This window comes from Sorex araneus, chromosome X (genome assembly GCF_027595985.1).
Source record: "Sorex araneus isolate mSorAra2 chromosome X, mSorAra2.pri, whole genome shotgun sequence".
NCBI classification, from domain to species: Eukaryota; Metazoa; Chordata; class Mammalia; order Eulipotyphla; family Soricidae; genus Sorex; species Sorex araneus.
Window position 1 is genome coordinate 320,298,224 of NC_073313.1, and position 16,260 is coordinate 320,314,483.

Genomic DNA, 16,260 nt, shown 5'->3' on the forward strand with positions numbered 1-16,260 from the left:
TATTAGAGAATCACTATGATGTACAGTTGCAAACTTATGAGCTTCTGTGTCTGCATTTCACTCATACAGTGATCATTTACCCATCCCTCCACCAGTGCCCATTCATGTCCACCAATGATCCCAGGATTGTCTTATTGATGTTTGCCACCCCATGATTATAGCACATTTTATTTTCTATGCTGGCCCACAAAATTTTGTCACTGTGATTATTTTTAAATCACTATCGTCAAGTGATTTCAAGATATCAGACTTTATCCTCTGTTATCCTGGTTTTCAGAGCCTGAATCCAGGTTTGGTTATCAATGACTAGACATATACTCGCCTATCAAAAACCTTGGAGTTTCTATAATAATATTTACTTGGTATTTATCCCTGTACCTCCATTTAGAAAACATAGTTTTATGGAAATAAGAGCTTTTATTCCTTGTGTTCTTGACTTGAATCATCAAACTGTCAGTACCTGGAGAATCATTGTTTGCTCTGATGTTATGTCAGAGATTAATGCAGAGTTTAAAAAGTGATCTAATGAAAAATGACTAGTGCTAATTATAAAGTATAAATAATTAAAAATATGGCTTCTCAGAGATAATTATAAGATTTCTTGCTTTTGACTTGGGCACAAACACTAAATACCATCATAGAAAACTGCCAGTTCATTGGTATCCATCATATGTTCTCTCCTTACTAGGTGAGAGATCACAAAACCATGGCACATTTGTCATAGCCCTCTCTTCTTATATCCATGAAAGTGATAGCTAATCAATCATAGCAATGTGTCAGCCTTACCTTGGCTGAAACCTAACAAGCTTTTACCACAGGTCAAACAGCTCTAACAATTGATAGGCATTGACATGTCTATGCCATTTTGTGCCATTTCTGATTGATAACTTAGATTCGACTTTTCATTTTAGTTTAGTTGCAACCACTTGGTAGTGCTCCTCTGTTTCAATGCTATATATTAACCCTTTACCCCTCCAATTATTCACATATATTCTTCAAATAGATACTTGGGGACCATGCTCATTTTCCCCAGTGATCTGGGAGTGTAATAAATCAAAGAGGACAACCACTACATATCTGTCAAATAAATAGATTCATTATATAATTCCGTGAATAAAATGACTCATATGATCAAAGAGAAGAAGAAACATTTCATGAATTTACAAAATAATACAAAAGTGAATATCAAAATTAAGAGAGCAAATGATTTGAATTATTTGTAATGGTTCATTAGAAATAGTAATAACTATTGACTATAGATTTTTTAGTTTTATTCATTAAGAATAATTATATAGGATAATTAATACATACCCCAAATCATCCATTAAATATTAAAATTCTTCCGAAATGTCTATGTCAGTTTTCTCTTACTAGATTATATGTTTAGAGAAAGAGTGAATATGGGAAGTTTTAAGAATTTTAATGTCCTTTGTAATATCTGATTATTTTCCAGTGTCCTTAAAATAAGGCCCAGATAGTCTATTTAAGTCTTCTCACTTATTTAAGTAGATCCTCAAATATGTATCTAGCCTAAACTTTACTTTCCATAATTCTTGTTTAAAGATACAAAGGAAATTAAAACAATTTTTCACTGAATCTCTCAACACATTTTATTAATTCTGACACTCTCTCATTAAAATATAAATTTTCAATGATGTTTCATGTCTTGGATATGTGAAATTAAAGGTCAAATAAAATAAAAGTATTTTATTGCAAAAGTACAATTTTTTTTATTTTTAAATGAGTCACCATGAGGTACAGTTACAGACTTACAAACTTTCGTGCTTATGTTTCAGTCATACAATGATTGAATACCCATCCTTTGACCAATGCCAATTCTACACCCCAATGATCCTAGTATCCCCACCACTTCCCATCTTCCACCACTTCCCACCACCCCACCCCATCCCACCCACCACACCCCGCCTCTGTGGCAGGGTATTTCCTTTTGCGCTCTCTCTCTCTCTCTCTCCCCGCCCCCGTTTTGGGTGTTGTGGTTTGCAATATAGGTATTGAGTGGCCATCATGTTCAGTCTATAATCTACTTTCAGCTCACATCTCCCATCGGAGCGGACCCTCCAAGCGCCCTTTACTTAGTGGTCCCTTATCTATCTGAGCTGCCTTTTCCCCCAGCATGTAAGGCCAGCTTCCAAGCGATGGAGCAATCCTCCTGGTATTCATCTCTACTATTCTCGGGTGTAAGTCTTCCATTCTGTTAATTTATATTCCAAAAATGAATGCAATCTTTCTATGTTTGTCCCTCTCTTTCTGACTCATTTCACTTACCGTGATAATTTTCATGTTGATCCACTTATGTGCAAATTTTATGACTTCATCTTTTCTAACAGCTGCATAGTATTTCATTGTGTAGATGTACCCAAGATCAGTCATCTGTTCTCGGGCACTTGGGTTTTTTCCAGATTCTGGCTATGTACAACTATATTTTTATTGCTGTGGTTTTTATTTTTACTCAAAATGTATATTTTATATGCTCCATTTGGCAAATTCATCTGGCTTCGATGAAAATAATTTGTAGTCTATATTACATTTATACATTGGAACACATTTCAAATCATTAAGTCCAAAACTAGTTAGACCAAACTATAAAATTCGAGTTCTTTCATTCTAATTCTATCAAGAATACTATTTGTATTTCGATAGTAGTTTTGTTGAATCTGTACATTACTTTTTGTAATAAAACTGATGTTCTTTTAATATACAAGCATGTAATATCTTTCCATCTCTTTGTGTCTTCTATCTCTTTCAATAATGGCTGACAGTTTTCAGTATACAGGTTGTTTCTTTGTTTCAACTTATTCTAAATTAAATAATTCCTTCAAATCGCTAATGGGCTTATTTTTCTGATTTATTTTTTCTAGATTATTTTTGCTTATCAAAAGGAAATATATTTCTATATATTGATTTTATAGCTTACTAGCTACTTTATTTTTTTGCTTATTTTCTTTAATAATTAATTAATGCAATAATAATTAAAATACTAGAGCAATAGCACAGCAGGTAGGGCATTTGCCTTGCACATGGCCACCCCAGGTTTGATTCCTCCATCCCTCCCGGAGAGCCCGGCAAGCTACCAAGAGTATCCAGCCTACACAGCAGACCCTGGCAATCTACCCAGGGCGTATTCAATATGCCAAAAATGGTAACAAAAAAAATCTCACAATGGAGATGTTACTGCTGCCTGTTCAAGCAAATCAACAAACAACAGGATGACAGTGACAGTGCTACAGTGCTATTGTCTCTAATACTTCTTGCTTCATTTTTGGCATTTTCTATATATATTATCATTTTCCAAAAATAGCTGTAGTTTTAGTTCTTCCTATCCAATTTGAATTTATTTATATCTAATATAGCTCTTGCTAGAATCTCTTTTATTATCTAATTGATCTTGTTAGAATATCCAACACTATATAGTAGCAGTGAAGTAATCTTTTTCCAGATCTTGGAGAGAATTTTAGTTTTCACTGTGTTTGATATTATCATTGGTTTTGGTAGACAAGGCCTTTATTTTGCTGAAGTGTACATTTCTTTCCTTTAACCATTTTGTTGATTTATTTTTATTTAAAAGGATGCTGAATATTGTCAACTGCCTTTTAAGCATAAAAGATAAATTTTGTATATTTTGTCTTTTAGTTTTATTGATGTGGTTTACTGCAATTTTTCTCAAAGTGGGGGTTGCTTTGGAAAAATGGACAAATCCAGGTGGATGTTTGAAACTTCTGCCTTCTGTTTATTTACTTATATAAGAGGGTATATTTTCAAGTCTGTCTGAGGAATTTTTTTTATTAGTTTATTTTTAATTAGAGAGTCATCGTGAGGGTACAATTACATATCCATACATCTTTGTGCTCATGTTTCCCCCATACAAAGTTCGATAACCCATCCCTTCACCAGTGCCCATTCTCCACCACCAGTAAACCCAACATCCCTCCCCCCCTCCCCAGTCCCGTCTCCCCACACCCCACCCTGCCACTATGGCAGGGAATTCCCTTTTGTTCTCTCTCTCTGATTAGGTGTTGTGGTTTGCAATAAAGGTGTTGAGTGGCCATTGTGTTCAGTCTCTAGTCTGTACTTGGCCCGCATCACCCTTCCCCCACATGACCTCCAACCACATTTTACTTGGTGGTCCCTTCCCTGAGTTACCCAGAATGAGAGACCAGCCTCCAAGCCATGGAAACAATCTCCTGGTACTTATTTCTACTATTTTTGGGCGTTAGTCTTTTAGTCTATTATTCTATATTCCACAGATGAGTGCAATCTTTCTATGCCTGTCTCTCTCTTTCTGACTCATTTCACTTAGCATGATACTTTCCATGTTGATCCACTTATATGCAAATGTCATGACTGTCTGAGGAATTATTTTTAAAGGAAACAATAGACCAAATAAGTTGAGAACCTCTGGTGTATATTGTCAATTGGTTTGCAGTGACTTTTTAAAATAAATCTCATTTGATATTTGTATGTGATTATTTTAATATTTTGTTGTGTTGGTTTTTATTGCATTTTGTTGTGTGCCTTGGCATGTACATTTATCAGAGTTATTCGTGTAATTTTTTTTAAGTTCTCTGATTTTGTAATCATGTTAACCTTGGTTTTATAGAATGTGTTTAGATCTTTCCCCTTATTTTCAGTTCTATGAGACTTTGAGGTAGATATTTTTTTCCTAAACTTTGATAAAATTGACCAGTGAATCTACAGATTCTTGGATTTTATAGGTATTTAAATTTTGTTACTCTGGATTCTTCTGTTCATGCTTATGTTTATTTTGATTCAGTGTGTAAATATTTTTCTAAAACTTTTCCCTTTTTGCTGACATACATAATTTGTTGCTACATGATTTCATAATACTCTCATAATCTTTGTATTCTATGGTATCTATTAGATCTTTGCTTCTTTAAACATATCTGGTTTATTTGCATTTTTTCCATCTTTAGGATTTTTGCTAATGCTTTGTCAATTTTTTAAATTTAGTTTTTATAAATTTGTTCACAATAACTGATTGGATTAAATATTCAAACACCAATCCCACCACCATTACACTTTCCCATCACTATATTTTGAATTATTCTACCCCGATTTCCAAGACCTGCCCCCAAAGCAGAACCTAGATATTTTATTTTGTATTGCTTGTTATGAATGATCTGCTAAAGATGATTGAAAAAAATTTCCTTGGAGGATAGTGTGTGGAGATTATTGTATCACCCTAGAACCATTAAACCCTTGTGTAGATTATGAAATGTTGCTCCAGGAATTCTAAGATTTTAAATAAAGTGATACAGCTAGAATTACATTTTTAACTGGATGATAACTTTGGGGTCTAGAGGAATCTCTACAGCACGTTGCACTCTTCCTCTTCCAAGGTTTATTTGTGAGTCTCTGAATCATGCCCATTAATGAATTTATAAGGCGTCAGAGGCGGCTCATGGTGTCACTGGCAGTGTACTGGAAACAGAAGGAGATGCGGGGGGATGTCACCCATTTCTGATTCCCTGCAAGCCTGGAGATTTTGGTACAAGTCCTGCATATCTGGGTTTTTCAGCAGATTCACTCTTGGATAAGGCCCATCTGAGCCTGTAGAGGTCAGCTGTGAGCATGGTGACAATTGAATTCTGAAGCTTTTCAGATGCTGGAGCTTGTTTAGGTGAGTGGTGGGGCTTACCCACACCACCCTCCGGGTTGCCCTGATGAGACAGCCTGGTGTGGGGTCCGGTGACATTTCTGTGGTGTGTTGCTTTCTTTCTCTTCTGAGGTTCATTTGTGAATTTCTGAATCATGGTTTGTCAATAATGTTAATACTTTTCAAGAACCTGTTTTTAATTTCACTGATCTGTTGGATATTCTTTTACATCTCTAGTTTATTTTGCTCAACTTTTTATTATTCCCTTCTGTCTAATGACATTTAGTTTGCTTATAACCATAAAACTCATCTGATAGTCACATTCGTCTTTCTCCACGTCTCTAAGTCTCACTTCCCTAGTATGTTGCCAAAGACTCCTTGTCTCTAATGAAGCTCTGCCTTTGAAATGGTAAGCATAATGAAAATAAAGAGGGAAGTATAAGCAAAAATTATTCCTGGGTAATACTGAGGATCTCACATCCAGAAGCACATGGGATTCACAAAATCAGAAACTAAACTTTGAAATGTCCTTTTAACTATTTTTTTGGCAACTCTAATTCTTAGTTTTTATGTTCATTTACTATGCTGAGATGATTTCACTTTATTTATTTATTTATTTATTTATTTATTGCATTTTGGGTCACAACTGGCGATGCACAGGAGTTATTCCTGGCTCTTGAACTCAGGAATTACTCCTGACGGTGCTCAGGGAACCATATGGGATGCTGGAAATAGAACCTGGGTCGGCCTCGTGCAAGGCAAACACCCTGCCCTCTGTGCTATCATTCCAGCCCCAGATGATTTCACTTTAATATATAAGAATGAACATTTGGAGAATTTCAATACAAATAAAAGTTTAACCTTTAATATTTGTTTGTTGTAAAATAGGAAGCAAATTTAACTTTTAATGTTTTAATAAATTTAAAATAATATTTATAGAAGCCTTTTAAGTGATGCAGGGAGTTTTGGGACACTCCTGGTGATGCATGGCCCAATAGTATCAATGGCCTGAAGGTTCAATGCTTGGGTCTTTATCACAGAACCCCTGACAGTGCTATGCTATCCAGACAGGGCATGACTCCATTCCTCAATGCTTGAAGTATTTATACTCTTGATGCATTATAAGTTTGTCAAAATGATTTCTTAAATTATTTTAAGTAAAAATGGGTTACATTTAAAATTTCTATGGATTGAGCGAGAGTACCACGGTTAGAATGGGGATTTGTCTAGAGTGGAGACAGAGCCCCAGTACATATCCTAGTGTTAGATATGAAAGTATTAAATCATATATCTCAGGATGGGAGATGTGGGTGACCGATGTGCTTTGACACAAAGTTTTTAACTCTTATTTAATTAATAGGTCAAATATATTACTGCCCATGAATATATTTGCTCCTTATTACAATTTGATGCAGAATATTTATTCATTTAGCTACAAAATTAATTTTCATTTAATTTCAATTTTATTAATTATAAAGTAAAATGAATAATATTTTAATTTCAAATATCTTGAGTGAGAAATATAATGAGCAAAATGATATTTGAAAGAAGGAAAATGTAATAAAAGTAATCTAACACAAAAGTTCTGCCTCTGGAATGGACACTCATATTTCCTTTCAAGCTGGTCCCAATCTCAGACTCCAAATGACTACAAAGATTCCTATGAAAATTCCCAAGTACAGTGGTCAGTGTGCCCACTTGACATTGGCTAATTTATTAAGTCCATCCACACTAAGCTGCAGAACAAGAAGCATATGATTGAGTCTCTACACTGGGCCAAATTCAAGTTTTCTGACACTCAAAAGAACCACATATCCAAGACTGGGGTTTCTTGTGATGAGTTTAAAAACATGGCTCAAAGTGGCTCATAACCTCACTAATAGTGAGTCTGTATATAAATAGCAAATGCTGAATTCCTGAAAGACTTGGAGTTTCTCCCCCAACACCACACAGATACTGCTTTCATGCAGTATATGTTTTCATGCCAGTTCCTGTTTTCATGCCATCTCACCCCACCATAATAAATTCTGTGAGAAAAAAAAGAAAGGAAAACAGATTCTTTAACCAGTCTTCTGTTCTTGTGCACTCAGGTTATTTTCAGATTTTTGTTTGTAAATAGTGCTGCAATAAACATAGAAGTCCAGTTGCCATTTCTGCTGTGTGTTTATGGGCCCTAGGGTATATACCAAGAAGTGGTATTGATGGATTATGTGAAAACTCATTTTCTAGCGTTGTTGAGGGATACCCTTATTGTTCTTAATAAAGGTGAACCAGTCAGCATTCTCACCAACAATGAAGGAGAGTTCCTTTCCCCCCACACCAGCACTTGCACTGGTTGCTCTTGTTCTTCTTCATGTGTGTCAGTCTCTGACACACTGGTGTGAGATGGTGTCTCATTGTTGTTTTGATCTGCATCTCCCTGATGATTAGCAATGTTCATCATTTTTTCGTGTTTCTTTTGATCATTTGTATTTCTTCTTTGAGGAAGTTTCTGTTCATTTATTCTCCCCATAATTTGGTACATCTACACAATGGAATAATATGCAGCTATTAGGAAAAATGAAGTCATGAAATTTGCTTATAAATGAATCGACATGGAGAATATTAAGCTGAGTGAGATGAGTCAGAAGGAGAGGGATAGACATGGAATGATTGCCCGTGTTGTGGGATGTACAAAAAAAATGTAATGTGAGACTAATACCCAGGGACAGTAGAATCATGGGCCAGAAGAATTGGTCCATGGTTGAAACCTTGCTTCAAGTGCTTGGAGAAAAGGCAGTTGGTACAAAGAGTGGATCACTATGACAAAAATAGTTGGAAAGGAGCACTCTGGAGAATAACTGCATGCAGAATGTAGGTGAAGGAACAAACATGATAACCCCTCAGATCTGTTATTGCAAACCATAATGCCACAAAGGAGAGAGAGAGAAGTCTGGGAGTGGGGAGGTGATGGATGGAAGCTGGAGTCACTATGTTGGGAAATGTACACCTGTGGAGTGATGCGTGTTGGAGCATTGTATGACTGAAACCCAATTATGAACAGCTTTGTAACTTTGTATCTCATAGTGATTCAATAAAAAATAAAGTTTTAAATTTTTTTTTATTGAATCACCATGTGAAAAGTTGCAAAGATTTCAGGCATAAGTCTCAGTCATACAATGCTTAAACACCCGTCCCTTCATCAGTGCCCATGTTCCACCACCAAGAACCCCAGTATACCTCCCACCCCACTCCCGTCTCCTACCTGTGTAGCTGATAATTTTCACTTTACTTTCTCTTTACTTGCATTAAATTCAACATTTCAACAGAAAACTCACTATTCTTATTTGGAATTCCGTCCCCCCGCCAGAATCGAACTTGCTGAAAAGGCAGCATTTGATAATTTGTTTTCCCTTGCTGAGAATGAAGAGATATATCACTTGCCCCACACACACAAAAAAATAAAAGAAATATTACAAAGAAAAAACAAAACCCAAATATTTTTATAATATTTTTAGCTTAATATGAATCCAGTTTTGGATTTCTGTATTTTAGTAACTAAGTCCAGGGAAATTTCTGCCAAAAATTGCATCATTGCAAGCTCGTACCTCTGTTTAGTGGGCCTTATAAGATGGTTGTCGCCATGCCACCCCCTCTCCCCTGGAAAGGAAAAGCTGAGAGAGAAAAACCTTTCCCCTTCTGGAGCAGCATGGGGCCGTGGCTTAGTTCACAGTCTGGAGGCATTTCTGCAAGAAGCTGCTGGTTTTGAGAATAGTTAGATGGCCTCTGGTATCATGGGCGTTCAGCAATGGAGGGCTGAAAAATAAATTTTAAAAAAGAAGGAAAGGAAGAAACAAAGGAGGGCAGGAGGGAGGGAAGGAAGGAAGGAAGGAAGGAAGGAAGGAAGGAAGGAAGGAAGGAAGGAAGGAAGGAAGGAAGGAAGGAAGGAAGGAAGGAAGGAGGAAGGAAGGAAGGAAGGAAGGAAGGAAGGAAGGAAGGAAGGAAGGAAGGAAGGAAGGAAGGAAGGAAGGAAGGAAGGAAGGAAGGAAGGAGGGAGGGAGGGAGGGAAGTAAGGAAGGAAGGAAGGAAGGAAGGAAGGAAGGAAGGAAGGAAGGAAGGAAGGAAGGAAGGAGGGAGGGAAGGAAGGAAGGAAGGAAGGAAGGAAGGAAGGAAGGAAGGAAGGAAGGAAGGAAGGAAGGAAGGAGGGAGGGAAGGAAGGAAGGAAGGAAGGAAGGAGGGAGAGAAGGAAGGAGGGAGGGAAGGAAGGAAGGAAGGAAGGAAGGAAGGAAGGAAGGAAGGAAGGAAGGAAGGAAAGAAGGAAGGAAGGAGGAAGGAAGAAAGGAAGGAAGGAAAGAAGGAAGGAAGGAGGAAGGAAGGAAGGAAGGAAGGAAGGAAGGAAGGAAGGAAGGAAGGAAGGAAGGAAGGAAGGAAGGAAGGAAGGAAGGAAAGAAAAAGAAAAGGAAAGTGTGATAGCATATTAGTATATTTGCAAAAAGACAGTCTCTTTCTATTTATGCTTTTTGGAAATACCACAGAACAATGACACTGGAAGGATCGTATAGCAGTTACGGTGCTTGCCCTGTGCCTGGGTTTGATCTTTGGCACCACATATGATCCCCAACTCACCCAGCTATGACCCCTGCATGCAGAGTCAGGTGTATGCAGAGTCAGGTGTAACAAACAGTTTGGCCACTTGAAGCCAAACCCCTCACTTCCCCCCCACACACAAAATAAAAGAAATATTACAAAGAAAAAACAGAAACCAAATATTTTTAGAATATTTTTTAGCTTAAATGGCTCAAAAAGAATATTGTGCCTTCCAGTTAAATATCAACTACACATACTTAATCACCTGCTGTGTGAGCAATGAGGCTTTGAACTCATTAGTAGGTACCTCATTTAATCCTATGTCAAATGAGTGCAAGTGAATAGATATAAACATTTATCTTAAAGGTGAGAAAATAAATATAAAAGATTATATATTAATTTTTCATACATACAGCTATCCCACATGGCAGAGCGTGGCAAGCTACCCATGGCATATTCGCTATGCCAAAAACAGTAACAAGTCTCACAATGGAGACTTTATTGGGGCCCACTCGAGCAAATTGATGAGCAACAGGATGACATTGCTACAATGCTACATATAGCTATATAACTGAGGAGAAATAACATTTTCTAAATAATTAGTTTTGATTAGGGCTTATACCATTACTTTTTGCCCCAGGATTTATGTTTATTTATAACACATAGTTTTCAATTAGAATATAATTTAGTATACTTTGTTTTGTTTTTTTTTGCTTTTTGGGTCACACCCAGCGATGCTCAGGGGTTACTCCTGGCTTTGCACTCAGGAATTACTCCTGGCAGTGCTTGGGGGACCATATGGGATGCCGGGGATCGAACCCGGGTCGGCCGCGTGCAAGGCAAACGCCCTACCTGCTGTGCTATCGCTCCGGCCCCTAATTTAGTATATTTTGCTCACTATTAATTTATCAAATCTTCAGTATTTCCCAAAAGACAAGCTTTGTGCCAGATAATTCAGGGGATACACAAATATTCACAATGAGACTCTATCTCCAAAATATAAAAAAAAGGTAAAGTGAAATAGTAGTAAACAGATATTTATTCTACTGCCAATAATATCCACCTGCATTTGATGTCATTCTGGTGATTATTTCTGGAATGTAAGAGAACTGTCTCATCTTTCTCTACTCATGCTCATTTTTCCAGTTTGTTGCCAGCAAAATAGTAGAGCAGTTGATTTAATCAGATGGCGAACTGTTTTAACAAATAGGTCTGAACTATCTTGGCCTGAAAGAGCAAACTGACATTTCTTTTTTGTTTCTTAGGGAACATACCTGGTTGGGCTCAGGTTAATTTCTGCTTAAATGCTCAAAAATTACTCCTGGCAGGGCTCAGGAGACTGTAAGGAGTGAAGGGGAGAAAGAAGCATCAGATGCATTCTGCCTATTTAGGTGCTGCCCTGAGCTAAATAATACACATGGGTTAAAAGTGTAGATCTCCTCTCCCCTAGTAGGAAGATCATGTGAATTTTTTTGAGGGGGTGGAACATTATGTTGTCCTCTGTTTTGAGTAGAAATCTGAATTTTTAGCCTGAGAAATAGTTCAATGCCCTAGAACATACGTTTTATTTCTCTTAGAAGGCTTTGTTTTGATCCCTGGCACCACAGGGACTCCTGATACTCCCAGAGGAACCTCAGAGAAAGGAGGTGGGAATAGGCCTAGGGCACTCTTTGGTGCGACCACAGACAAGGGATCAAATAAAAATAGAGACCATTTGTGTGTGGATGTATGAGCATTCTATATTCTGCAGTGCTCAGGAGATAATCTTGGTAGTGATCAGACCAAATGTGATATCAGGGATGTAACCAGAGTTGGCTGTATGCAAGACATCCACCTAACCTCTTCCCTATCTCTCTGATCACAGAAACCTAAATTTTGCTTAGATTGAACTTATCTCAGCTTTTCTGACAATTTATTTATATGAAAGTGCAGATTTGGGTCTAAAAACTATGATTAAACTGCCTATATGTGTTAATAGACAAAACATTTTATTAATTTTATTTTCAGCTCAAGTATATAAAAGTGTAATTTTCTAATAGGTATAAACAGTTAAGTACAGTTGAAATTTAATGGACCGTAATGACATGTACTCAAAAAGTGAGCCTATTGCTAAATAAACATTTTTAACTCAAGTTTAATGTGCAGAGTATAATATTTTTATAATATAACATTTTAATTTTGTCCCTACTTGAACACCAGCTGACATTTTGTTTTCACTCGAGCGTTTTATGTTTCCAAGTCACTGACACTGTCATCCTGTTCCTCATAGATTTGTTCGAGCAGGCACCAGTAATGTCTCCATTGTGAGACTTGTTGTTAGTGTTCTTGGCATATCGGATATGCGACAGGTAGCTTGCCAGGCTCTGCCATGTGGGCGAGATACTCTTGTTAGCTTGCTGGGCTCCCCAAGAGGGTCGGAGGAATTGAAATTGGGTCGGCTGTGTGCTAGGCAAACACCCTACAGCTGTGCTATTGCTCTAGCCCATGTTTCCAAATGTTTCTGTTATTTAATTTTGCTTTTTTGGGTAGGTTTTTCTTTTTTAATGAAAGCACCTTTCTTTGTAATCATGTATATATCACTAAAAATTTTATTTAACAGACTAACCATGATCCAAATAACAAGCAATGTTTTAAAAATATTTTAGGTATAAAATAAAATGTTAAATTCATAACAATTCATAATTCAGCCAACCTCCACTACCCAACTGCCACCATGCTCCAGGATGCTTCCTGGACACAACATAAACACTTCCTACCCATTTTCCATCATTAACGTACCATATTTGATGGGGTTAAAATATGGTGTGAACCATAGAACACCTATAATGGTGATTACAGGCCACCCTTAAAGACTTCATACCTCTCGGAGAACCAGTAAAGCTACCGAGAGTATCCCGCCTTCACGGCAGAGCCTGGCAAGCAACCCATGGCATATTCGATATGCCCAAACCAGTAACAACAATGGGGCTCATTCCCATGACCCTGGAAGAGCCCCCAATATGGCAGCATTGAGAAGGACTAACAAGGAGAGGCTGATAAAATCTCAGGGACAAACTAGGCTACCAAAATGAAGAAGGACTAAAATGAATGTTTGCACTTTCAAGGCACATATGCTGGCATTGGAAGCATCCATCGAGGACCTGATGGTGTAAGCACAGAAGACAAAGTACAACATCATTGAATTGACAGAGATGAGAAGGCATTGAACACATCATGCTGTTTTTGACACTAGAAAAGAACTGTTCCTTGGAACATGTGACAATAGAACCATCAGTGGCATCAGTGGTGTCAGTGTCCTTGTCAACACGAACTTGACCATGATTATTACTTCATTCAAATGCCTAACAACACGAATCGGATGCTTATGTTTGAATAGGTGTGGCTCATTGCTGGCAGTTTCTATCTAGGTCATCTATGCACCAACATCAACTATGATGAAGAAGAAATTGAGAAGTTCTACATGGAACTGGAGAAGTTACATAAAGAAGACAACACCTTCTACAAGGTCATTGTTGTCGGTGATTTTAACACCAAGATAGGACCTAGAAGGTCCCCAAAGAACTCCACATTGGGACCTATGGCCTAGAATGGAATGAACAGGGTGAGAGACTGTCTGAGTTCATCATGTTGACCAGGACCATCCATGGTAACTCACAGTTCCAGAAGGCTGAATCTAAATGTTGGACCTGAGAGTCTCCCGGTGGACAGTTCCACAACAAAATTAACCACATCATATTTAATTGACAGTTTTGCCTGACTAATGTCTCTGTTGTCCCAAAATTCCAAATGGGATCAGATCACGGTCTCCTTAGTGCAAAAGTCTATGTCACAGAGCAGGGAGAAAGGGCTGCAAACTTTAAGAACAGAACTCCCAGAATTACCACCAACTGAGAGCTCTTTGGTACTATTGCAGCAATATGGGAAGATGCCATTGTTGACAACATTGACGAGGAATACTATTGACTGGTTCAGCACCTCCGTGATTGTGCGAGGAATATATATATATAGAGAAAGCCACAAAAAGTCACCTGTCTTTGGAAGCTCATTCGCCAACGTGGTCTGGTGTGAGCCTCAGGCAATCATAAGCTAACATCTGAGCTTACAAAGCTGTGCAGAGAAGCGATAAAGGAAGACCTCAAAGAGAGAAAAGCAGCAGTGTTGGCCGGTACAGCAGAAGCCAAGAAAATTATTCTCGACCCCTGCCTGTTCTTCGCCAACTAGAAGACCAAGATGACTGCCCTCCGACGTCCTGATGGATCTATCTCATCTTCCAGAAGGGCAATGGAAAAACTACTACTTTTCCATTGGTGGAAAAGTAGTAGTTTTCCAGTAGTTTTCCAGTAGTGGATAAGTAGTAGTTATCCACTACTTCTACTCGGATCTCTTCGATAGCCACGTCTACCTGCCCACATACTAAATTACGCATGATGGGTATGTCATTCCCAGCATTCTCCCTTCCAAAACCCGACATGTCATTTTGTTGGTAAAGATGTGTATAGCACACGGTCCAGTCAAGATCAGACCCAAACACCTGATGACATCATTCTAATAACACCAAGTATCAGCCAAGCGGCACAAATGCTGGCCAACTTCAACTGTGAGTGTGGAAATGTCGGACTGCAGCTGAATCTCACCAAGACAATGTTCATGAGAAAAGGATTAGATCCTGATGTTCCATTTGCCCTCAACAGAACGAAAATCTCTGAATGCAGCAGTTACGTGTACCTAAGTTGAGAACTCAATATGACGAACAACCTGGCACCTGAACTGTTCAGGAAGAAGAGAGTGGCATGGAATGTCTTCAAGAGAGTCTAAGAATTGGTTAAGAGAATGAAGAAACTTCATCTCTGTTCTACTCCATCGTTCTTCCTGCACTACCATATGTCTCAGAGACCTGGGCCCTACAAAAATAGGATGATAATGCTATTCCGGTATCCCAAAGAGGAATCGAAAGAGCTATGCTTGGAGTACCACTTTTCACTCAAGTGAGAAAAGGAATCCAATGTTCCGACCTCCATAGATGATCAAGAATGAGAGACTCTGTCTCGTTTGCCAAAGCATTGAAAATCAGATGGGCTGGACATGTAATGCAATCTACAGATGACCGTTGGACTAGAGCTGTTACTGATTGGATTCTATGGGACCTATGTCAAAAGACCGCATGACTGCCCACCTATGAGATGGTCAGACTTCTTCGTCAAGACCCTGAATGAATGGTTGGAGGCTTTTCGTGTTCCTGGAGTGAGCAGACACCATTGGACTACACTAGCACGCAACAGGGACAAATGGAGACATTACTGTTGCCCACTCGAACATATTGATGAACAACGGCATGACAAGTTATACAAGTGATTTATTTATAATATATAATATTAGAGTTGAGAAATTATGTTTTACTAGAGCATAAATAACACATACTAGAAACTTTTGAAACACGTTTTCCTCTGGAGTGAAGTTTTAGTTTGAATTAATATATAATAGAATCTTACCTGCATATGAACTTCCTTCCTCAAACCTAATACAATGAAATTGATTACTCATAATCCTAACAAATGATCTATGTTAATGGTACTCCATGTTCAACATAACAAAAAACAAGCAAAAAGCCTTTAAACAAAACAAAACAAAATCCACACCCTATCCAAAGTGGCAGTCAGGCATAAACTACAAATAAGTTTATTAGTTTACAGAACTAAAACATCAGTAATTAAATGTAAAATTGGACACACACACAAAGATATGTATGTATACATATCTATATACAGTTATAGATTATATATATGTATGTAGGTAAGACTAAGACTTCATTTCTCCATGTTCTTTTCTACAGTACCAGGGTACTGATTTTGTTTTATGAAGTTTCTCCAAAGTCACAGGGTAACTAGTGGTAGTTAAGGGTAGCATGATTTTGTCTTCATATTCACTGTCAGTTAAAATAGGGGTTATTTTACTGAACAATAGTAAGAAGGTAATGTTTTGTGTTCTTTGGATAAAATTAATTTAGCCTTGGATTAATTCATCCTTGAAGTAGTAACTGCTGTGACAAGTATTTTGGGGGT